Source organism: Zea mays, chromosome 4 (genome assembly GCF_902167145.1).
Source record: "Zea mays cultivar B73 chromosome 4, Zm-B73-REFERENCE-NAM-5.0, whole genome shotgun sequence".
In the NCBI taxonomy this organism is placed as follows: Eukaryota; Viridiplantae; Streptophyta; class Magnoliopsida; order Poales; family Poaceae; genus Zea; species Zea mays.
This window is the reverse complement of record NC_050099.1, coordinates 58,385,664-58,409,527: the sequence shown is the minus strand read 5'-3', so window position 1 is coordinate 58,409,527 and position 23,864 is coordinate 58,385,664.

Genomic DNA, 23,864 nt, shown 5'->3' with positions numbered 1-23,864 from the left:
TTATAGTCGATTGTAAAGGGCATAAATGTAATTTTACACAGGCTGCGCCTGTGCCTATAAATAGGTGAACAATACCCCTATACTGTTCACGCAATCTGGTAATCGCTGACACGTTACACTGGAATTATTGTCTTCTGCCAAGACGAAGCATTTGAGAACAAGTCCCCAACAAATACATTTGTTATGTAATAAATGTATGTCATGACATCACATTTATAATTAATCTCTCATATATGTGAATGATGAAAGTCTGCTCTTTATGACCTTCGTCCAAGACTCATTATACCCAAGAGGGAATAATGCTTCGAAGGACGAAGGTCTTTAACGTATAAAAAATGTGTTGTCTTGTTCTTGATTCACAGCAATTGAGAACAAGTGACCAACAGTGATATCCTGGCCCAAGGCTTAATAAAATTAATAGAGTACTTATATCAACAAGGTGCATCTTCTTTTTTGGAAGCCTATCTCGAAAGAACCTCCAAGTTAAGCATGCTTGGCTTGGAGCAATTTGGGATGAGTGACCAAACATGAATTTTTCTCGAGTGCGCATGAGTGAGGACAAAGTGCGCACAAAAAACCTATGTTCGATTGTGGGGACAATATATGATCCTAAAGAGCTACTAGGAGTAAGTACCACCGGTCTAGGAGTGGACGGGGTGTTACAAATTCAATTGAAGAATGCTATGAAGACTATGGCAATTGGTGAAATAAAGCTAAAAGAAGAAGAAGAAGATGATGATGATAGTGTGGTTGTCATTCCTTCCTCTTCAACTTTAAATGAGGAAATTTATCAAAGCCAACAAAATGATGAAGTTGAGGATGCTCCTAATCAAGATACTTCAAGTCACTCGGTCCCTCCTCAAACTTCAACTAGTGATTCTCAAATTATATCAAGAATCGATCATTCTATTGTAAAAGATCATCGGATTAATCAAATTATGGGTAACATAAATGAAGCACTACTTGATGTTTATTAGGTTAATTCAATGCATGAGGAATTAAATAACTTCACTCGTAATGAAGTTTGGGAGCTTCTTGAAAGACCCAAGAACCATAATGTTAATGGTACCAAATGGATGTTTCGCAACAAGCACAATGAAGGTGGATTGGTAGTAAGGAACAAGGCAAGGTTAGTGGCACAAGGATATACACAAATAGAAAGATTGGATTTCGGTGAGACTTCTGCCTCCATGGTAAGATTGGAGGAAATCTGGATTCTTCTTGCTTATGCTTGTGCTCACAATATCAAACTCTACCAAATGGATGTTAAGAGTGTTTTTCTAAATGGTAATATTAGTGAACTAGTGTATGTGGAACAACCTCCCGGTTTTGAGGACCCTAAAAAGTCCAACCACGTGTACAAGCTGTCTAAAGCTCTTTACGGGCTTAAGCAAGCTCCACGCGCTTGGTGTGAAAGGCTTAGGGATTTCTTACTTTTCAAAGTCTTCCAAATTGGGAAGGTTGACACTATCTTGTTCACTAAGAAAATTGGTAAAGACTTGTTTATTTGTCAAATTTATGTTGATGATACCATTTTTGGATCAACTAATGAGTTGTTTTGCGAGGAGTTAGGTAAAATGATGTCAAAAGAATTTGAAATGTCGATGATAGGAGAATTAACTTTCTTTCTCGGTCTTCAAATCAAACAATTGAAAATTAAAATTTTTGTGAGCCAATTCAAGTATTTGAAGGACATGTTAAAGGAATGGGCTAGAAGATGCAAAGCCGATCAAGACTCCCATGTCGATTGTGAGCAGACGAAGAATTGGACTTGCACGCGGACTGTCTGGGAGATCTCTTGGAACTCAAGCACCATGTTGTCATCTCGGCATTTCAAGTTTCATTGAATTTTATTCAAATTATTCAAGTTTGGGGATTTCTAGGGTTTTCTCTCTAATCTGAAAACAGAAAGTGGATTTATCAAATACATTGGTGGAATTGGTTATGCTATCCATTATGAAACTGCTACTAAAGTTTGAAATCATTTGGTTGGATAATATTAACAAATTGATGATTAATTGGTTTGGGGTGACTAGGGATTTCAAAATCACCTCTGTAGGACTCATGGACCATCCACGAGGGTGGCCCAGACTGTTAGGCATTGGTTGTATCTAAGCGTGGACAATCCGACCCCTAGCAGTTCAACACCTCTTAAATTGCTCCAATTGTGACTTGTATCAAAATAGTAATTGTTGGCCATTCTTTCATATATACTATAATGGTCTAGGTAAACTCAAGAAGAAGTTAGAAGTGCGCTTGAATCTAAGCGTCGTCGTGCAGATGATGTTGATTATGATCCAACGGTAGACATAGAGTCATAATCATTAGTTGGGGGCAGCATATCCTTGCATACAAAGGATGCACCTCATAGTCATATAGACCTTCCTATTGACATAACAGGATTGACCTATCCCAAGAGGCAGTTTTCTATGACAGAGTATTGCTCCAGGAGGATAGTAAATCAGTATTTGCTCCCCTATGATACTAATGTTCAGTACTTCCATACTCAACTACAGTTTGCTGTTTTCTGGGGAACCCTTATGGATACCAACTTTCACAAGCACCAAGTCATTCATTGAGTGTATATGGAGAATGAGTATGTGATGGAGGGATTGATCCCAAAATTCAAAGCTTGTGGGTTGTATGAGTTTATGGGGTAGAGAACTAACTTTAGTGAAATGGCGATTAAGGAATTCCTTGCTACTGCTGAAATTGATGTTGAAGACAAACTATTCATTTGGATGATCGGGTTCAAAAGGTATGTGGCTACCTTTGCTGAATTTGCTACTGCCAACTACCTGAACTATGATGAGAATTCTGCTGGAAATGACATCTCTACTGAGGATAACTTTGAAGACTATGGGAAGTACTATGTGAAAGGGAAATGTGCCCTTGGGCCATTTCTAAGTATTTTGGTGATTAAGTGCCCAACACAAATGGTTCAAGAAGTGAATTGTGCCAAATGGTGGATGAACTGCAAATCAACACAAAGGTATGATTCTAGACTTAGTACATTGGTTTTTGTGTACTAACATATTTGTCTAAGTGCTAGAATCAGAGAAAATACAAAAGAAAAAAGACTTGGCTGGAGAAGCCAAGACTCAGCGCAGTCTAGGTGCACCGGACTGTCCGGTGGTGCACCGGACAGTGTCCGGTGCGCTAGGCTGGAGTCTGGTCAACTGGCCGCTCTCGGGAATTTGTCGGCGGCGTACAGCTAAAATTCACCGGACTGTCCGGTGGTGCACCGGACTGTCCGGTGAGCCAACGATCGGCCGCGCAATCCACGCGTGACGCGTGGCCGGGCCAACGGTCTGATGGGGGCACCGGACTGTCCGGTGTGCACTGGACAGTGTCCGGTGCGCCAACGGCTCCAAATCTTCAACGGTCGGCTGCGCCAATTTAGGAAAGCAATCTGCACCGGACACTGAACAGTGCCTGTCAAGTGGCACACCGGACTGTCCGGTGCGCCACCCGACAGAAGGCAAGAATTGCCTTCCTGATTGCTCTCAACGGCTTCTAGATGCCTTGGGGCTATAAAAGGGACCCCTAGGCGCATGGAGGAGTACACCAAGCATACTCTGAACATTCTAAGACTCCCGCACTCCATCCTCGCACTCTCGATTGACATTCTTAGTGATTTGAGCTCCATTCTAGTGGTGAACTTGTTGTGTTTCATTTGAGCTCAAGTCTTGGCTTGTGTGTGTGCATATTGCTGGGATTTGTGTGTGTTGCTTCCCTCCCTTACTCTACTGCTTTCACTTTGATATTTGTTGTAAGGGCGAGAGACTCCAACTTGTGGAGATTCCTCGCAAACGGGAAAAGTGATAAGAAAAAGGAACACCGTGGTATTCAAGTTGATCATTGGATCACTTGAGAGGGGTTGAGTGCAACCCTCATCCATTGGGACACCACAACGTGGAGTAGGCAAGTTTTGTACTTGGCCGAACCACGGGATAAACCACTATGTCTACTGTGTTGTTTCTCTCTGTGGTTTCCGTGTTTCACAAGCACTCCTCTCCAGCTACTTGATCCTATTGCACTAACACTTAACCAAGTTTTTGTGGCAATAAGTTTAAGTTTTACAGGATCACTTATTCACCCCCCCTCTAGGTGCTCTCAATTGGTATCGGAGCCGTTCTCTTCACGAAAGGGACTAATCGCCCGAAGGGATGGATCCTAAGGGAAAGAGGATGGTGATCAACGACAAGGAGAAGGAATCCTTCATCAATGAGCCAAAAGACGACAAGCCCACTAACTTGGGCTCAAGTCACAAGAAGAAGGATGGGAAGAAGAAGAGGCGTATCAAGAAGATAGTCTACTACAACAGCGACGAGTCCTCTTCTTCCCAAAGAGACGACGACGACGAGAAAAAGAAAACGGCCAACTCAAACTTTTCTTTTGATTATTCTCGTATTCTGCAAAATTCCAATGCTCATTTGCTTTCCATTCCTCTTGGTAAACCTCCACATTTTGATGGAGAGGACTACGGATTTTGGAGTCACAAAATGCGTGGCCACTTGTTCTCTCTTCATCCAAGTATATGGGAGATTGTAGAAAATGGAATGCAATTTGATAGTACGGATAATCCCATGTTTATCAATGAACAAATTCACAAAAATGCACAAGCTACCACTGTTCTTTTAGCATCCTTGTGCAGGGAAGAGTATCATAAGGTGGGCGGCTTGGATAATGCCAAGCAAATTTGGGACACCCTCAAGATCTCACATGAGGGGAACGACGCCACCATGATCACCAAGATGGAGTTGGTGGAAAGCGAACTAGGAAGGTTCGCAATGACCAGGGGGGAGGAGCCAACTCAAACATACAACAGGCTCAAGACCCTAGTCAACAAAATCAGGAGCTATGGAAGCACGAGATGGACGGACCACGACGTCGTCTGGCTTATGCTAAGGTCCTTCACTGTCCTTGATCCTCATCTTGTTAACTCTATCCGTGAAAATCCTAGGTACACCAAGATGACGCCCGAGGAAATACTCGGAAAGTTTGTAAGCAGGCGAATGATGATCAAGGAGGCAAGATATGTTGATGAGGCGTTGAATGGCCCAATGCCGATTCACGAGCCTCAAACCGTTGCTCTCAAAGCAACAAGTAGCAGGGGGGCGCTACCTAGCAAGGTGGCACAAGTTGAGGCGGCCGGGCTAAATGAGGATGATATGGCCCTCATCATCAAGCGCTTCAAGACGACGCTCAAAGGTCGCAAGGAGCATCCCAACAAGAGCAAGACGAAGGGAAAGCGCTCCTGCTTCAAGTGTGGTAAGATCGGTCACTTTATTGCTAACTGTCCCGATAATGATAGTGATCAGGAACAAGGAAAGAATGGGAAGAGAGAGAACAAGAAGGTTTACAAGAAGGCTAAGGGCGAGGCACACCTTGGAAAAGAGTGGGACTCGGATTGTTCTTCGTCCGACTCCGACGACGAAGGACTCACCGCCACGGCCTTCAACAAATCATCTCTCTTCCCCAACGAGCATCACACCTGCCTCATGGCAAGAGAAGAAGGTAAGCACTCGAAATACTATTGCATATGCTTCTTCAAGTGATGATGAATCTAGTGATGATGAAGTAGACTATGCAAGTTTGTTCAAAGGCTTAGATAGAACTAAAATTGATAAGATCAATGAATTAATTGATGCTTTGAATGAGAAGAATAGATTGTTAGACAAGCAAGAAGATCTTTTATATGAAGAGCATGATAAAATTTGTAAGTGCGCAAAATTCTCTTGCTTTAGAAGTTAAAAGAAATGAAATGCTTTCATGTGAATTATCTACATGCCATGAATCTATTTCTAGCTTAAAGAGTATTAATGATGACTTGAATACTAAGTTAGAAATATCTAATAAATCAAGCTCTTGTGTAGAACATGTTGTGATTTGCAATAGGTGTAAGGATTTCAATGTTGATGCTTGTAGTGAACACTTAATTTCCATTTCCAAATTAAATGATGAAGTGGCTAGTCTTAATGCCCAACTTAACACTAGCAAGAATGACCTTGATAAACTAAAATTTGCAAGGGATGCCTACACTATTGGTAGACACCCCTCAATTAAGGATGGGCTTGGCTTTAAGAGGGAAGCCAAGAACTCAACAAGTCAAGGGGCTCCCATTTTCAACAAGGAAAAAGGGTAGGCTCCTATGACTAGTAATAGTCAAAAGAATCATGCATTTATTTATGATAGAAAATTTTCTAGAAATGCTTATCATAATAGGAGTTGTAATGCTTATGATTCAAATGCCATGATTGCTTCGAGTTCTTCCTTTGTGCATGGTAGAGATATGCCTAAGAAAAATATTATTCATCGTAGGAGAAACTTTGTGTCTCATGCTCCTAGGAAAGTGTGTAATGGATCTACCACTGTCTTTCATGCTTGCAATGCTAAATTTGTTCTCTCATGCATAAATGAAAAAGTGATTGCTAAAAAGGTGGGGGCCAAATGCAAGGGAGACAAGACTTGCATTTGGGTCCCTAAGGCTATTGTAACTAACCTTGTAGGACCCAACAAGAGTTGGGTACCTAAAACCCAAGCCTAATTTGCCTTGCAGGTTTATGCATCCGGGGGCTCAAGCTGGATTATCGACAGTGGATGCACAAACCACATGACGGGGGAGAAGAAGATGTTCACCTCCTATGTCAAGAACAAAGATTTCCAAGATTCAATCATATTCGGTGTCGAGAATCAAGGCAAGGTTAAAGGACTAGGAAAGATAGATATTTCATCCGAGCATTCCATATCTAATGTGTTTCTAGTAGAATCGCTCGGGTATAACTTGTTGTCCGTTAGTCAATTAGAAGTAACGCCGAGTGATTGGAAAGCGACGTCAGCATTTTAGAAGTAATGCCGAGCGACTGAACGCGATATCAGCGTTTTAGGGGTAACGCCGCCTAACTGGAAAGCGACGTCAGCATTTTAGAGGTAATGCCGAGCGACTGAACACGAAATCGGCGTTTTGGAGGCAACGCCGAGTGATAGCAGGCCGCGCGAGCCACTTTGAGGACGATGGCCGAGTGATGAGGTGGCGCACCGGTGTTCTGGAGATAACTGCCGGGTTTCCACGTGGCATGCCGGGGTTTTGGAAATAACTGCTGTTGGGGACTTGTTCTCAAATGCTATGAGTTAAGAACAAGGCAACATAAAGTGTTAAATGTTGACGTCCTTCGTCCATGAAACATTATTCCCTTGAGGATAATGGACCTTGGACGAAGGTTGATGAGAGTATAATTACGAAGCTTAAGTCTTCGTAATAAAATTTCAATAAATATTGTAAGACAACATAAAATAAAGGGTACAAAAAGGGGTAAATATATCACAGACGAATTATATTATATTATATTTACTTGATATATTGAATCATTGAATACAATAATACCTCTGCCTTAGCAAAGGTTGGATTCTGGAAGATGCGATTGCAATTCCCAGAATGCGTGAACAGTAAAGGAATACTGTTCACTATTTATAGGCACAGGACGCAGCCTGTGAAGAATTACAAGTATGCCCCTTATAGAAGTTTACAACATTGACTCAGACCTTTATGGACTAAAAGGTCATTCTATCTTTAAGTCTGTTTGTAATACCGAAGCTTTATGAAGAGGAACCTTCGGCCATCTTATACAAACAGCTTCAGCCGAAAGCCGCTTCTTCCTAGAAGACCTTCGGCGATGAAGCATAGACCCAACAGTAGCCCCTTTCGCGGTGCTAGATCGTTTTTCGTAACGAGCTTGATCCGTGAAAAAAGTCTCTTAAGCTTCGGAGCGCCGAAGGTCTAAAAAACACCTTCCCTGAGCTCGTTGTCGAGAAACGATTCAATTACCCAGCGCGTAGCGGCCCCACCTTGCAGAGTTACTGTTTGGTCTCTGCGGTCCACCACACAGCGAATGCGAGCGGGTGTCCGCCCGGTGTAAAAATCCTAGCGCTTCGCCTTCTTACCTGCAGCACTATATAAACAGACGAGTAGGTGTGAAGTTACCACAGCATTCATTGCTATTTGCACTGTTCTGCTGCCAAAATTTTTAGCCATCGCCGAAGCTTGACTCACGGAATCGAACGAAGCTCCAGCTTGAAGCCTGCTTCGTCAGAAGAAAAAACTTTGGAAGAAAAAAGTACTAAATTTCCACAAATTCAGAATTAAATGGCCAGAGTACGTTCTACCGCTAGGGTTGAGCGTGAGGGGGACGAAGCTGAGGGTTCGGAGACTGTTCCTATCTCCGAAGCGATGCAAAGGTCCGGACTGGTAACTTCGGAAAAGATCCCCAGTGATGATGCAAATCAAGCAAAACAAGCAATTGCCGAAGCAGAAGAAGAAGTTATTGAGGAAACTGATCCCGAAGACGATTATCGTATTGCGATGCCAAGCAAGCCCAGCCACTTAGACTTTGGAAAGTCTACTGTTTCGAAGGCTGATCTCTCCAAAATGGTAAAGTCAGGCTTTTTCAATGAGAATCAGAAGAAGCTATTACGCTTTGGGGGAGAAGAGACTACCCCAAAGCCGGAGAAGGATGAAATTGTCATTTTTAAGAGCTTTTAAAGGCTGGATTAAGATTCCCCCTACATGGGATTATTGCAGAGGTACTGAAAAGGTTCGGTATCTATTTTCACCATTTGACTCCTAACGCTATCGTTAGGCTTAGTGTTTATATCTGGGCACTCCGAAGCCAAGCAGTGGAGCCATTTGCGGACAGCTTTTGCCGGGTTCACGAGCTGCATTATCAGACGAAGGCTAGAAAGGATGGATTGCATGACAATTTTGGTTGCTATAATTTCGCCTATCGGAAAACCACAAAATTTCCTGTAATTAGCTACCGAAGCAAATGGGCAGCAAGCTGGAAGTCGGAGTGGTTTTATGTCAAGGTTAATGACGACAAGGAGAAGCTTGTGCAAAGTCCACTAGAACTAATCTTCGGAGAAACGCGCCCCCATTGCAACATGACACCGGAAGGTCCAGCTCAAAAAGCAATGGATGAATTTAGAATTATTGCAGAGCATATCAGTACAAGAGACCTGGTTCAGGAGTTCTTGGCTTTCAAAGTTTTTCCTAGTTTGAAAGAATGGGAAATGCCGAAGCTGAAGGGGGAAAAGAAAGAAGGTGAACTTGTGTGTTTACCTTACTATTTCAAATTTAAGAAATACTTTAAAACACCTTGCCAAGAGTGGCTGGATACAATTGAAGTAATGTGTAATGAAATACTTGGGAACTACTCCAAAAAAGAGGATCAATTGATGACTGCAGCCTTCGGCACCCGTCCGAAGCGAAGACTGAACCGAGTGCTGGACGCCCTGGGCTTTGATTACCCTGATTATGAAAATCTGAACAAAGGTGCTGGGGGCCAAAAAAGAAAAAGGATAACTGAGGCCATGAATGAAGATGAGAAAGAACCATCAAAGAAGAAAATTCCGAAGAAGAGGAAAGCGTCTTCTCCGAAGCAAAAAATGTCCGAAGTAGAAGAAACCCCCGCATCACCCTCTGCCGCTGACGTTGAGGAAATTCTGAAGGTAATGACTGAATCCTTACCTGCGAAGCTAAGTCCACTGGGGCCTCAACTGACAAAGTTTTTTCAGAAGGACAAGGAGCCCGAAAAATCGAAGAAAACAATCAAAGCAAAGAGACAAAAAATTATCACTGTGACAGAGGTAATTGACAAGACACCACCAAGAGCTTCAGCTCAGAAAACACCGGCTGCAGAGGGTACAGATATTGAAATTACACCTTCGGAGGCTGCAGCTGCCGAAGCTGCCTCAGCTGAAGATTTGAACCTGGAGAGCACAATTGAACACATTGACAAAATACTGCTAGACATGGCTGCAGAAGAAGCTACCACTGCCGCCGAAGAGGCCGCGACCGCAGCGTCGGGGAAAGGGAAAGAAATTGCTGATGAAGCTTCAGAAAACGAAGCCTTCATGTTCCAGAATTTAGTTGGAGAACAACTATCAAAAGCTGAAATAGAAGAGCTTAGAGAGTATGCCAAATCCTGCGGATACAAACCTGGAGCACTCCTCTTTGGAGGCGTCGATGATGAAAAATTAGATTGTATTCGAGATCAAACTGGGGCCAAAGTTATCGGTACTCTGTCAAAGAGTATTGGTTTTCCGAAGCTGGAGACAGACATCAGCCGCTACCGACGACAACATATCGTTGGTAGTTTATTTTATTCCAATTTCAAGGTGAACTACTTTTCCCTTAACTTTTATTGTTTCTAATAATGAAAACATGTCTGACGAAGGTTGTTTTCGTGCTGAGTATGCTGTTGAGCAAAGCCTTGAAAATGTAGCAATATTTTGAAGACAAAAAGCACGAAGTTATAATTGAAAATTTGGAAAGCAGAATAAAGGAGCAATCAGATGCTATCGAGAAAAAGAACTTTGAGCTCCAGGCAACCGAAGGTTTATTGGCGGAAGCCGAAGCAAAAATAACAGAACTGAACACGAAGCTTCTCCGCCAATCTGAGCAGTTCGAACGAGAAAAGCAAGATCTTAATGCAAAACTTGAAGCCGAAGCTCAACAAAATTCAGATTTGAGAAGACTATTGACGAGCCTTCAAGAAAAATGTTTGGAATTTAGCAACAAATGCATTCAACGATTAAGGAAGATTTTTCACTCAGTTGGAGCCAGTAGTGAAAAATTCACCCCCTCAGCTGAAGATCTACCGAAGACCTTCGAACATATTGAGGGTGAGATTGACGAGCTCGACGAAGTCATAGCTGGGCACGGTGACTTCTGTGCCTGGGTAGCTTCTCGGGGCACTGCTGCAGCTTTCCTAAAAGCTGGCTGCGATCATGGAAAGATTGTCAATAGGCCAAATTTCACTTTATCACCATCAATCCTAGATGACATTCCTGATCTCGCCCGAAGTATCTCTAATAGATTTGTAAAAATGATATGGACAAAAGGTGGGCGAGAAAAGGCCGGAGACGAAGCTCGGAGTCATCTTGAGGCAGTAAGAAATCATACCTTGTGCTTACCTCTACCTTCAAGCTCGATTTTGACTTACAACACCCTTATTTATGTAGGATGACGAAGCCAAATCTGATGATTAAAAGATTGACGCCGAAGCTGAAGCTCCTTGGAGATTAAATAGTAGACTGTAGACAGTACTTGAGAAACTTTTGAGATAACTTTTGTAAATGTAACTGAAACTTGTCTTTAATGAATTCTGTTCATACCTTGTAATATATCCTTACCCTTCCATTGATGTATGAGAAGTGCTTTGATGTGGACGAAATTTTCTTTTTTGAGCTGAAGGCGAAAAAAACACCTTCCCTTCTTTTCGTGCGCAGCGAAGCATAGAAAACAACATTTCCCTTCTTTCCGAAGCTCTCGTTTTTGTACACGAAGCTCTTTCTTCCCCCCCTTTTTTTCTTTTTGCCGAAGCAACCACTTATGCCATGATGATGATTATCCTACATATGCCTGGATGAATGTTTATGAATGCAAATGCTATGATGTAATGTGATGTGCAAATGAATGGCCAAACACATATCCGAAGCCATATTCATAGCCATTATTTCCTTAAAAGCAATCACACCTCAGCTCTGCATTCCCTTAGGAACGACTTTGGAGCTTCTTCGCCTTTACTTTTGGCGGAATCAGCGTTGACTTTTCGCTGTAAGCTCTGCATTCCTTTAGGAACGACTTTGGAGCTTCTTCGCCTTTACTTTTGGCGGTATCAGCGTTGACTTTTCGCTGTAAGCTCTGCATTCCCTTAGGAACGACTTTGGAGCTTCTTCGCTTTTTTCTTTTCGGCACTCGATGGTGCGCTCTCAGCTTTTACATCTACATTCCTTGGGGGATTTTACTCTTATAGAACTAAAAAAGGAAATTACATGTGATGGCCCCATTAAAAACCTTTCTCCCCCTTTAGAAAGGAAAAGGGTGCCATAAAAAAGAAAAAACATAAAAAATTACATCAAGTTACACATAATATCGCCGAAGCTCATCCGCATTCCAAGATCTAGGAATGTCGTTGCCGTCCATATCCTTCAATCTGTATGAACCGGGTCTTGACGAAGATGCTACTAAGAAAGGTCCATCCCATTTCAACTGCAACTTGCCCACTGTTTCTGGGTTGGCCACTCTCCGAAGCACCAAGTGTCCTGGCTCAATATTCTTTAGCCGAACCTTTCTATCTCGCCATTTGATTGTTTTGGCTTGATATTTATTGATGTTCTCCACGGCTTGCAGCCTGATCCCTTCTAAAGCATCTTTTTCTACAGAATAAGCAGCTTCGGAATCTGATTCTGCCGAAGCTACTACTCTTATTGATCCGGTTTTAGCTTCCTCCGGAGTTATTGCTTCGTCACCGAATAACAACTTGAATGGAGTAAAGCCTGTAGACCTTGATATTGTTGTGTTGTGGCTCCACACCACTTTGGTTAACTGATCTGGCCACTTTCCCCTGGGTTGATTGAAGATTAACTTCATTATGTCTGTCATTATAATACCGTTGGCTCTTTCAACGAGTCCGTTTGACTCCGGATGCCTGACTGATGCAAAATGGATCTTCGTACCAATTTGGTCACAGAAATCCCTGAAAGCTTCGGAGTCAAACTGTGTTCCATTATCCACAGTGATAGCCTTTGATACCCCGAAACGACAAACAATATTCTGCCAGAAAAACTTTTGGACAGTGGCCGAAGTTATTGTGGCTAAAGGCTTTGCCTCAATCCATTTAGAAAAATATTCCACAGCTACTACAACATATCTCAGGTTCCCTTGGGCCGGTGGTAACGGACCTAACAAGTCAAGGCCCCACCTTTGCAGTGGCCAAATGGGTTGTATGAGCTGTGTTAAGGACGAAGGTTGTTTTTGATCTCTTGCACATTTCTGACAACCTTCGCACTTTTGAACTAATTCCGCTGCATCCGAAGCTGCCTTCGGCCAATAAAACCCTTGGCGGAAAATTTTTCCAAGTAACGGCCTAGACCCAATGTGAGATCCACACAGGCCTGCATGTATTTCTTTCATTAACTCTATACCTTCGATTCTAGATAAACACTTGAGTAGCGGAGCACAAACTCCATGCTTGTACAACTCCCCTTCTATCAAGACATATGGACGAGCTCTTGCCTCTATCCTCCTGTTATAAGTTTCGTCATCTGAAAGGAATTTACCCTAAAGGTAAGAGATGATCTCAGTTCTCCAATCTTCGCTATAAACAGGAGATATATTGAGGACTGCTCTTTCAAGAAGTTCCACCGAAGGTGCTTTTATTGTTTCAAAGAACACATCCGAAGGTAAGGGCAGCCCCTGTGCTGCTGACTTAGCTAGCAAATCAGCATGCTCATTTTGTCCTCGAGGGATATTTTTGACAGAAAATCCCTCGAAGGAAGCTTCTACTCTTCGAACCATATCCAGATACTTTTCAAGCTTCGGATCTTTAGCCTTGCAACTCTTGTCGATATGACCCGAAACAACTTGGGAATCAGTCTTAAGAATGGCCCTTCTGATTCCCATTGCTTTTAGCTTCCGAAGACCCAGAAGCAGGGCTTCGTACTCGGCAATGTTGTTTGTGCAACTAAAATCAAGTTTTGCCGCATAGCAAGTTTTAACTTTGGAAGGTGAAACCAACACAGCAGCTGCTCCCGCTCCGAAGGTTCCCCAAGACCCATCGCAAAGCACTGTCCATGCTTCGGCGTCTTTATTTGTTTCTTCCTCCTGAGCCCCTGGCGTCCAGTCAGCAATGAAGTCTGCTAACGCCTGGGATTGAATCGAAGATCTATGAACATATTCGATACAAAATTCATTGAGCTCTGCAGCCCATTTTCCAATCCTTCCAGTAGCTTCTCGGTTCCTCATAATATCCTTCAGAGGTTGTGAAGAAGGAACAATTATGTTGTAAGCTTGAAAATAGTGCCGAAGCTTCCTGGATGCCATCAAAACAGCATATAACACCTTCTCTAATTCTGTGTAGTTTTTCTTTGATATACTAAGAACTTCAGATACAAAATATATTGGGACCTGCTTCCTGACTTGGCCATCAAGCTTCTCCTGGACAAGTGTTGCACTTACCGCTGAGTGCGAAGCTGCCACATATAATAACAAAGGAGCCCCTGGCGTAGGTGGAGTTAGTGTTGTTAGATCTATCAAATACTGTTTCAGCTCTTCGAAGGCCTTCTGCTGGATTGGTCCCCATTGAAAGACGTCGGCCGACTTCAGCACCTCGAAGAATGGTAAGTTTCTCTCTGCTGATCTGGATATGAATCTATTGAGAGATGCCAACCTTCCTGTCAATCTTTGAGCCCCCTTTTTTGTAGTTGGTGGCTCCATCCAAAGTATAGCTTCAATCTTACTTGGATTAGCTTCAATTCCCTTTGTTGAAACCAAGCATCCTAGAAATTTCCCCTTCTTTACTCCGAAGACGCATTTTTCTGGATTCAACTTTAAGCCAGCTTGTCTGAAACTGGCGAAGGTCTCCTGCAGATCAGCAATATGGTTCTCTTGTTTCGTGCTTTTTACAATGATGTCATCAACATAAGTTAACACATTTCTGCCTATCTGAGACTGGAGAACCTTCGCAGTCATTCTGCTGAAACTTCCTCCAGCGTTTTTGAGCCCCTCAGGCATCCGAAGATAACAATATGTGCCACTTGGAGTTATGAAGCTAGTATTCGGCTCATCTTCCTTCTTCATCCAGATTTGATGGTAGCCTGAATAACAGTCTAACAGACTCATGAGCTCTGAAGAAGCTGCTGCATCAACTAAAGAGTCTATCCTTGGCAATGGGAATTCATCCTTCGGACAAGCCTTGTTAAGATCTGTAAAATCGATACACATTCGCCACTTGCCATTGGCCTTTTTTACCATAACAGTGTTAGCTAGCCATTCTGGGTACTTTACTTCTCTGATAACTCCTGCACTGAGGAGTCTTTTGACTTCGTTACGAGCACCTTCGGCCTTATCATCTGATATTTTCCGAAGCCTCTGCTTTCTGGGTCTGAAGGATGGATCGACATTGAGCGAGTGCTCAATAACATCCCTATTAACTCCGCAGAGATCATTGGCTGACCATGCAAAAACATCTTTGTTGTTGAACAAAAACCTTATCAAGGTTTTCTCTTGTTCTTTGGATAACTGAGAGCCCAACAGCACCTTCTGCTCTGCTATATCCTCACATAAGAGCATGGGCTTCGGCTGATCTGCTGAAGCTGCTTTCTCCCTTCTGAATTTGTATTGTTCACAAGCTTCAGCTCCATCTATGTTATGGATTGCTTTTGAATCAGTCCAGTTTCCTTCGGCCCTTCTGGCAGCTTCCTGACTTCCATAAATAGCGATGGGTCCTTGATCCGAAGGTATCTTCATGCAAAGATAGGCAGGGTGAAGAATTGCTTCAAAAGCATTGAGGGTACCACGACCAATAATTGCATTGTAAGGGTATTCCATGTCAACAATGTCAAACACAACTTGCTCAGTTCTAGTGTTGTTGATGAACCCGAAGGTCACTGACATGGTGATCTTGCCCAGTGCTACAATCTGTCTTCCTCCGAAGCCACAGAGAGGATGTGTAGCATCATGAATCTTATCTTCTGGCTCTTGCATTTGTCTGAAGGCCTTAGCAAATATGATATCAGCTGCACTGCCTGTGTCGACCAAGACATTGTGGACCAGAAATCCTTTGATAACACAAGAGATAACCATGGCATCGTTGTGTGGGTAATCCTTGAGCTGAAGGTCCTCTTGGGAAAAGGTAATAGGAATGTGAGACCATCTTGACTTAATGAAGGGTCCTTGCACCCCAACATGTTGTACCCTTCTCTGTGCTTCCTTCTTTTGTTTCTTGTTAGCTGGCTCTGAGGACGAACCACCTGTGATCGGGAGCACCAGCTTCAGGTCCGAAGCAGCTCCAGCTTGGTCTTTGAACGAAGCCATCAGCTCAAAAAGTGGAAGTGAGTTCACCGGAGGTGGGCGCCAATGTTGGGGACTTGTTCTCAAATGCTATGAGTTAAGAACAAGGCAACATAAAGTGTTAAATGTTGACGTCCTTCGTCCATGAAACATTATTCCCTTTAGGATAATGGACCTTGGACGAAGGTTGATGAGAGTATAATTACGAAGCTTAAGTCTTCGTAATAAAATTTCAATAAATATTGTAAGACAACATAAAATAAAGGGTACAAAAAGGGGTAAATATATCACAGACGAATTATATTATATTATATTTACTTGATATATTGAATCATTGAATACAATAATACCTCTGCCTTGGCAAAGGTTGGATTCCGGAAGATGCGATTGCAATTCCCAGAATGCGTGAACAGTAAAGGAATACTGTTCACTATTTATAGGCACAGGACGCAGCCTGTGAAGAATTACAAGTATGCCCCTTATAGAAGTTTACAACATTGACTCAGACCTTTATGGACTAAAAGGTCATTCTATCTTTAAGTCGGTTTGTAATACCGAAGCTTTATGAAGAGGAACCTTCGGCCATCTTATACAAACAGCTTCAGCCGAAAGCCGCTTCTTCCTAGAAGACCTTCGGCGACGAAGCATAGACCCAACAACTGCCGGGTGATGACTGGGCACTTTTTGAAACGGTATCTGGCTCGAGAATATCCCATAAGAGCTGCGCTTTTAGCCGCCTTTGCTTTCCGTGCCCTAGTTCTTACTTTCCCGCTTCCGAATCCTCTCTGCCATTCGCCTCCCACTCTGCTTGCTGGTAGAATCAAGATGGCACCCAAGAGGAAGACCTCGAGCTCGTCTGCTGTGGTGATTCCTACAATCGACCCCAACAGCCAGTTGCCTTTCGCAGGTAACCACATGTCTATCATTTCTGAAACTGAACTTCTCCACCTCGTATCTATCGGGGTTCTTCCTCCGCGAGAACTCTGTTCTTGGCGGATTTGCCATGGGTTTACTGTTCCGACAGAGGATACCCATGAGTCTGTTGTTTACGCCCCTTTCCTTCTCCGCGGCCTTGGCCTTCCCATCTCTCCCTTTTTCCGTGGCCTCCTTGATTTCTACCATATTAACTTGACCCATTTGAACCCCAATTCAATTATGCAAATCTCCATTTTCGTTCATTTATGCGAAGCCTTTCTTGGCGTGCTGCCACATTTCGGTTTATGGAAATACTTGTATCATTGTCGCCCTAGGATGGTCGGGGGACAACATCAGTTGGTCGGGGGTGCCAGCTTGGAGATGCGCCGCGGGAGGAAAACTGAATATCTCGAGATCCCCCTCAAGGACAGTATTAAGGGATGGCGCCTGGAGTGGTTCATAGTTGAGAATTATGGGAATTCTCTCCCCTCTCGGTCGGGAAGACAGCCGGACGTTCGCACCCCAAGCTAGACTGAGTCTCCCACAGATCAGGAGGTAGCTGAGGCAGGTGTGTTGCTAGCTGAAGTTGGACTGCTGAAAGAGAGGGGTCTGACTGCTGAAGCTGTGGTTACTGACTTTGTTTTCAAGAATATTCAGCCTTTGAAAGACAGGGCCTACCCAGCTTATCTGTATCGAGAGCTAGCCGACTCAACTCGGGTTACTAACAGAAGAATTCCCTCTGCAGACTTAGTGAGTCGACTGGAGATGATCCTTAGGGGTAAAGTGTCAAATGTTGGTGCTCCTATGGCATACTCGGCCTGGAACCTGCCTCCTCCCAAAGCCTTCACCCTTTTTGTGTCGAATCCACCTATTACTGATGGCAGTTTGGGCCTTAGAGTGCGACCCTCTGCTGAAGAAGTTAGTGCTTTGGTTGCCTCGCTTGGGGAGGTTCCTGATGACAAACGACAGGTCCATTTTGAGGTGCCCCTGAACCCTAGTGATGCAGAGATAAGCGCTATGCTTGATTTGCTAGCTGAGGATTCTTCCGACGCTGCTCCTGCTGGGGTGTTGGTAGTGGCGCCCCTCCCAGAAGCCGATACAACTTTGGATACTCAGAAGCCCGTCAGTACTCGCCTGAGGCGCCCTTGCTGAGCCAACCAGCCTGATCCTTCTGCTGATGAGCAAAAGAAGAAAAGAAGACGCCTCCGGTGAGTATCCAGTTTTGATCAGGACGTTGGTACCTCGGTTCCTGCTACTGAAGAAGTGCCTGCGACTGGATTTTCTGACGCTGACCCCAATGGGTGTACCCAATCCGCTGTTGATCCTAATGTGGGTGCCCCATCTGTTGCTGATCCTAATGGGGGTGCTGCTTGTGTTGCCAATGTGGATGATGAGGAGGAAGAAAATGAGATTCCTTTGACTCGGAAAAACAGTCGGCAGTTCATCGCCAGTGGTGAAAGTAGTGAAGTTCCCTCTCCTGCTTTGTCTGCCCTCATTGGTCTGCAAGAACTGTCCCTGGCCAACTTTGATCAGACTCTGGAGGATATGGTCCCAGAGGACTTGTTATCAGAGCCAGTGGATGATGGTGCAATGGAGGCTTGCGCTGACGTGCCCGATGCTGGGTTGAGGTCATCTCGTGCCTCGTCGACCTTAGAGCGCGATCTCGAGGGTCGGGAGACTGACTTGAATCGTCCTGGTCCTATGGAAGTAGATGAGGGCCCGTCAACCTTAGAGGTGGTTACTGCAGAGAGCTTGGACCTCAAGAATGGTGCTGACACATGCCCAGCCCCCGAGGGTGTCGCCGGGGATGACTTAGCTCGAGTGAAGAGTGTAAGCCACTGCCCAGCCCCCGAGGGTGCTGCCGGGGACGATCCGGCTCAAGTGGGCAGTGCAAACTATGACCCAGCTCCCGAGGGTGCCCGAGCAGGGTCTCCTTCCTGTACTTCCATGGACGTTCATGCGGGATCTCCTCCACACTCTGGCTGTATGGTGGTAGCTCAAACCTTGGACCAGGGAGTCGCTTTAGAGGGCAGCGTCCCCGCTGATCGAGTGTTTGGCTCTGTTGAAGGCACCGAGCTAATTCCTACTGGTTCGTTGCAAGCTGCTTCGGGTGGTGGCCTTACGCCTGGTTATCAACTGATCTCTCCTGATTTGGGGATCCCTTCGTTCTTTTCCAACCTCCAGGTACTGTGATGTATTTTAGCTTGATTTTCACATTGTATGAATTGATGTCATTACACTCGTCTGTTTTCCTCATCAGACTTTGGTGGATGGGATGGCTAGCCAGCTGAGGCTACAGGGTGCTTCCATCCCAGAAGTAGCTTCGTCTCTTGCATGTTGGAATCCAGTGTCACTTCAACATCGCGTCTCTGAATTGGAGGCAACCAACGCTGGTTAGTGCCCTTTTTGCTTCTCTTTGCCTTCGCTGTGGATTGCTTTACCTTCTGACCCCGTTTTGTTTGATTATCTCTTGCTAGGAATGACTCGGCAGATTTCAATTCTTGAGGAAAAACATTCCCGAGATCAGGCTGAATTGGTCCAGCGGTGTGCTGACTTCGAGGAGAAGTACTCTCAGAGCCAAACTGAACTGGGTCAAGTCTCTGCTGCCTTGGATGACGCCAATGCACTGAGTTCTTCTCTTCATGCTCAGCTCGATTCTGAAAAGGTAATTTACAAAACTGTGCTTTGCCTTGCTGTGCTCCTATTACTTGCTTGGTTTTTGAAGGAGTTGATTTTTGCTCGCAGGAAGAAAAGCGTATCCTCGCTGCCTCTCGTGACAGTCTTGACAGATTGTATCGCGATTCTAGCAACTCGCTGACCATCTTGGAGAGGAGTCACCGCTTTACAATGGAGGAATTGGACAATCAACGCTGTAAGCTGCAAGAATCCGCGGACGAAGTGACCCGCCTCAAGCAATTGATATCAGCAAAGGATGCTACCATCAAAGAACTCCGAGCTTCCAAAAAATCCATTGTCCAGGAGTTAGAAACTGCTCGACTGGCTGCTAAGGCTGCCGAAGAAACTTCTGTTACTCTCAGAGCCCAGCGCGACAGAGCCATGGACAAGGCTATTCGGGCGGGGCGAATCTTGATGAGGAGACCCAGTGTGGTTGTTCCTGAAGACATAAGGGCTGATGTGAATGCTGCCCCTGATTCCTCGAGTCGCCCTTCTTTGTCGGTCGATCCTGAGAAAGACATTGCGAAATAGAGAAACATTTTGCGTGCTTTGAGTGCGCGGTTAGCATGATCGAGTATTTGTTAGAGGACATCAGTTCAGCATTCGAATGATATAATTACTCTCTTATTGTCTTAGAATTCATCAGTTCGTAAATTTGCAGTAGTGTAATGACGCGCGATGATTATGGAATTTTTGTTTGCGGGATTTAGAAGTCATCTCTGTATGAGTAATCATAATTACGTCAGATCGCCTTAAGTCGCTTGCTGACTTAAGTCGATTATTTTTGTTAATAGGGCGTAGTGGTCACCCTAAATTGCATAGACATGAGCATGTCGCACCGGCTTAAGTTGCCACTGACTTTAGCCGATTGCTCCATTAGTAGGGCATAGTGGTCACCCTGAGTTAAGTAAGCGTGAGCATGTTGCACCGCCTTAAGTCGTTGCCGACTTAAGTCGATTGCTCCGTTAGTAGGGCATAGTGGTCACCCCGAGTTAAGTAAACGTAAGCATGTTGCACCGCCTTAAGTCGTTGCCGACTTAAGTCGATTGCTCCGTTAGTAGGGCATAGTGGTCACCCTGAGTTAAGTAAGCGTGAGCATGTTGCACCGCCTTAAGTCGTCACCGACTTAAGTCGATTGCTCCGTTAGTAGGGCATAGTGGTCACCCCGAGTTAAGTAAGCGTGAGCATGTTACACCGCCTTAAGTCGTTGCCGACTTAAGTCGATTGCTCCGTTAGTAGGGCATAGTGGTCACCCCGAGTTAAGTAAGCGTGAGCATGTTGCACCGCCTTAAGTCGTTGCCGACTTAAGTCGATTGCTCCGTTAGTAGGGCATAGTGGTCACCCCGAGTTAAGTAAGCGTGAGCATGTTAATCGTAAACAAACTGAGTATCTTTGAAGCCTCTTTTTTATTGATGACATATTTCCACTTTACAGAGTACATTGTCGTCCCAGCAGTTTTTGAAACATGGTTAGGGATAAAACTTTCTGAGGTGTTCTATGTTCCAGGAGTTCCCAACTTCTGTACCATCCATCTGAGTGAGACGATACGATCCGGGCCGAGTGACTTCTGCTACCATGAAGGGTCCTTCCCATAAGGGCGATAACTTGTGCCGTCCCTCCCCCGTTAGAATTCGGTGGAGGACGAGATCTCCTACTGAGAAGGATCGTTGTCGCACAGCCTTGTCGTGATAGCGCCTTAGAGTCTGCTGGTACCGTGCTGATTGGATTACCGCGTTTAGCCGTTCTTCTTCAAGTTCATCAATGTCCTCCAGCCTGGTGGCCTCAGCTTCTGCTATGCTTTCGAAGATCAACCTTGGCGCCCCAAACTTGAGATCGGCGGGTAGCACTGCCTCCGACCCATAGACCATGAAGAAAGGAGTGTTTCCATGCAGGGCTCGGCTAGGTTGGGTTCTTAGGCTCCAAACGACATAGGGCAATTCTCTTATCCACTTTCCTGCGAATTTTTCATTCTTATCGAAGACCTTTTTCATGAGTGCCTCTAATATCATCCCGTTGGCTCGCTCAACCTGCCCGTTGGCTCTTGGATGTGCTACAGATGCATACTTGATCTGAATGCTCTTTTGCTCACAGAAGTCGAAGAATTCTGAACTTGTGAAGTTGGATCCTAAGTCAGTTATGATGCTGTTTGGTATCCCGAATCTGAATATTATGTCTTGTATGAATTCCACGGCCTTAGCAGAGGTTAAAGAAGCAATGGGCTTGAACTCTATCCATTTAGTGAATTTGTCGATCGCCACCAATACATGAGTGTATCCCCCTTGAGCTTTCTTGAAAGGTCCAATCATATCCAGTCCCCAGCATGCGAAAGGCCAAGTTACTGGTATGGTCTGCAGTTGCTGTGCTGGCATGTGTTGTTGCTTTGACAAGTATTGGCAAGCTCCGCACCTCTGAACTAACTCGGATGCATCGTTCTTCGTTGTTGGCCAATAGAATCCTGACCTGAAGACCTTCCCGACTAGTGTTCTGGAGGCTGCATGTATTCGACATTGCCCAGCATGGACCTCCTCCAGAAGTTGCTTCCCAGTGGACGGGAGAATGCACTTCATGAGGACGCCTGATGCACCCCTTCTGTATAATGTCTCCCCAATGAGTGTATAGTGAGCCGACTGTCTGGCAATGCGCTCTGCCGAGTTCTTGTCATCTGGTTCTTCTTCATTCTTTATATACTTAATGATCGGCCTTCTCCAGTCATCAGAGTCTGACTCGGGTTGATCTATGATGTTGCACTCTTCTGTTTGATCCATTGAGATACTCGGCTGTAGAATTTCTTGCACAAAGACTCCGGGCGGGACCTGAGTTCGACTGGATCCTAGCTTGGACAGTACATCGACTGCTGTGTTCCGATCTCTTTCTACATGATGAAATTCCAGACCCTCGAATTTATCTTCCAGCTTTCGGACGGCAGCGCAGTATTTTCCCATTGAATCGCTTGAACAATCCCACTCCTTGTTTATCTGGCTGATGACTACCAGAGAGTCTCCGTATACCATCAATCTCTTGACGCCCAATGATATGGCAATGTTCAATCCATGGATCAGAGCTTCATACTCGGCTGCATTGTTGGAGGCCGGAAATAGCAACTGGAGGGCGTACTTGAGGTGTTCGCCTCCAGGTGCGGTGAAGAGAATCCCTGTTCCTGCTCCCTGCAGCTTCAGCGAGCCATCAAAATACATTCGCCATACTTCTGCAGTCTCTGGGTTATCTGGTACTTGTTGTTCAGTCCACTCTGATACGAAATCAACCAGTGCTTGAGTTTTGATGGCAGTGCGAGGTCAGAACTCGATGTCATGAGATCCTAGCTCGCAAGCCCACTTGGCTATTCGGCCAATGGCTTCCTTGTTGTGAAGAATATCCCCTATTGGAAAATCAGTGACTACTATGACTTTGTGGTCATCAAAGTAGTGACGCAGCTTGCGGGCAGTTAGAAGTACTGCGTATAATAGCTTCTGAACTTGAGGATACTTTTTCTTTGAGGGGCCTAGAACTTCACTGATGAAGTAAACAGGATGTTGTACTGGATAGGCATGTTCTTCTTCTACTCGCTCGACTACCAACGCAGTGCTTACCACGTGAGTCGTGCAAGAGATATACAGTAGCAAATCTTCAGCTGGTTGAGTTGACGTAGCCCGCCGGGGTGGCTTCAGTACTGGTGGTGTTGTCAAGAATTTTTTCAGTGCATCTAGAGCTTCTTGTGCTTCTGAAGTCCATTGAAACTTATCCACCTTCTTGAGTAGCTTGTAAAATGGCAAACCTTTTTCCCCCAGCCTGGATATAAATCTGCTCAGAGCTGCCATACATCCAGTAAGTCGCTGAACCTTCTTTTGTGATCGAGGAGCTTCCATCTTCATGATAGCCTCAATCTTATCCGGATTAGCCTCAATTCCTCGGTGGCTGACGATAAACCCGAGCAACTTTCCTGCTGGTACCCCGAAAACACATTTTTCGGGATTAAGCTTCCATCTATATCGTCTCAGGCTGTTTAAAACCAACTGTAAGTCTTCGATGAAGTTTTCCGAATTCTCCGTTTTGATTACCACATCATCTACGTAGGCCTCCACACGCTTGCCCCAGTGATCGGCTAAGCATGTTTGAATGGCTCTCTGATAAGTCGCTCCAGCGTTTTTGAGGCCGAACGGCATGGAGGTATAACAGAAAGCACCAAACGGAGTGATGAACGCCGTTTTTTCCTCGTCTTCCTTTGCCAAACTAATCTGATGATACCCGGAATAGCAATCTAAGAAAGACAGCACAGAACACCCAGCGGTGGAGTCCACCACCTGATCTATCTTTGGGAGCCCGAAGGGATCCTTCGGACAGTGTTTGTTGAGATCAGTATAGTCGACGCACATGCGCCAATCCACTTTATTCTTTTTGAGTACAAGAACAGGGTTGGCTAACC